The sequence below is a fragment of the Myotis davidii genome, unplaced genomic scaffold (assembly GCF_000327345.1).
Source record: "Myotis davidii unplaced genomic scaffold, ASM32734v1 scaffold299, whole genome shotgun sequence".
Classification (NCBI taxonomy): domain Eukaryota; kingdom Metazoa; phylum Chordata; class Mammalia; order Chiroptera; family Vespertilionidae; genus Myotis; species Myotis davidii.
Window position 1 is genome coordinate 9,286,653 of NW_006293088.1, and position 1,767 is coordinate 9,288,419.

Sequence of the window (1,767 nt, forward strand, 5' to 3'; positions counted from 1 at the left end):
AGCCGTGGGGGTGAGCGGCACGTCCTGTGACTTTGAAACAGTCTGTGCCCTGCCTGTCCCCTCCCCCGCGCCCTCGCTGCCGCCGGAGGGGGCCCGGCCCCGGCCCCGGGCTGTTCCCCGCAGCGCCTGGCCGGCGGCTGGGGCAGCGCTGACGCGCAGTCAAGCTGCTTTCAGGACCCGCGGGAGCCCTAGGTGGGATTCGGGGGCGGCCACGCATACATTCCCGGGCCCGCCACCTGGTGGCGCTCCAAGGAGCCCAGTACCCCCGAGGCGCTGGGCCCGTGTTGGGGTGGGTTTCCAGGGACGTCCCCCTGCCCAGACCGGCTTTGCTCCCTCCATGGGACCCGTGGCCACTCTGGTTTGCGGACAAGGGCAGGCAGGAGTCTTTTTAAAAAAAAAAATTTTGGCACATTTTATAATTTTATTTTTTCTTAGAACAGGTTGCTACATTGTGCTTTTATTTTAGTTTATTTTTGAGTCGGATGGTTTGCCTTTGTTTTTTATTAAATTTACTAGAGGCCCCATGCACGAAATTCGTGCGAGAGTAGGCCTTCCTTCCCCTGCTGCCGCACCAGCTTCCCTCTGGCACCCGGGACTGGGCTTCCCTCACAGCCCTGGCTTCGTCCGGAATGATGTCCGGTCTAAGTAGCACATTGAGCTTTTATTATTATAGATTGGAGTGACATCTATATAATAAAAGCCTAAGCGACCGTTATTGCGCTCGGGGTTCTGAGCTGGAGGGTGGTTCAGGGAGCTCCGGAGCTGCTGTCTGGGGGGGAGTTGCCCTGAGCTTGGGGGCCCGTGGCTGCCACGGGGAGAGAAGGGAAAGCGGGGATGCAGGGGCTGAGGGCTCGGGGAGGTGTGCAGAGCAGTCACCAGGAGGGGGGCCGGGACCTCTCAGTGGGAGCCTCTCCTGCCTCTGCAGAAGCGCTAAGGAGCAGCGAGCTGAGTGGAAAGGTGCAGTGAGCAGGTGGGCGGTAAGGAGCAAGGGGTCCCGGACTGCGAGAGGGTGCAGGCCAGGCTGAGGGATGCCCCTACCCCCACCCCATTGCACGAATTTCATGCACCAGGCCTCTAGTTGGTTAATAAAATCAATAGGTTTCAAGTGTACATTTCTTTTCTCTCTTTCTTTTTTAATCTTTATTGTTGAAAGTATTACATATGTCTCCTTTTGCCCCTCATTGACCTCTCCCAGGCCCCCACCCCCATCCCAGGCCTTCATCACCTTATTGTCAGTGTCCATGGGTTATGCATATACGCATACAAGTTCATTGCTTGATCTCTTCCCACCCACTCATCCACCCTCTTCTGCTGGGAAGGGAGGAGTCTTATCTTGGAACCTCTGTGCTTGGCTGGTTCCTGTGCCCACGGGGCTGCCCTCCTCCAGCTCACCCAGCGACAGGCACACCCTGAGGCCTGAGACTGGCAGGGGTGCTGTAGGGACAAGGAGCTGAAATGACTCGTCTTGGGCTTCCCTCCACCCCCATGCCTCCTCCATGACGGAAACCATGTGCTGCAATCCTGTCCTTCACTCCCAAGGTGGCTCCCCTGGCCCCAGACACCCTCATCCATCACATGGTTTTGTCATTTTGGGAGCCACCCATAATGTGTTCGGCAAAACCAGACATCCTGGAACCCCTCCCCCGCCAAGAGGAATGTCTCCATGGAAGTCCTGTGTGTGTGTGTGTGTGTGTGTGTGTGAGCACTCCCGCGCCCATCCTTGCTAAACACCTTCTTCGCCTCCTTTCTTAGGGTCACCAGTCAGAC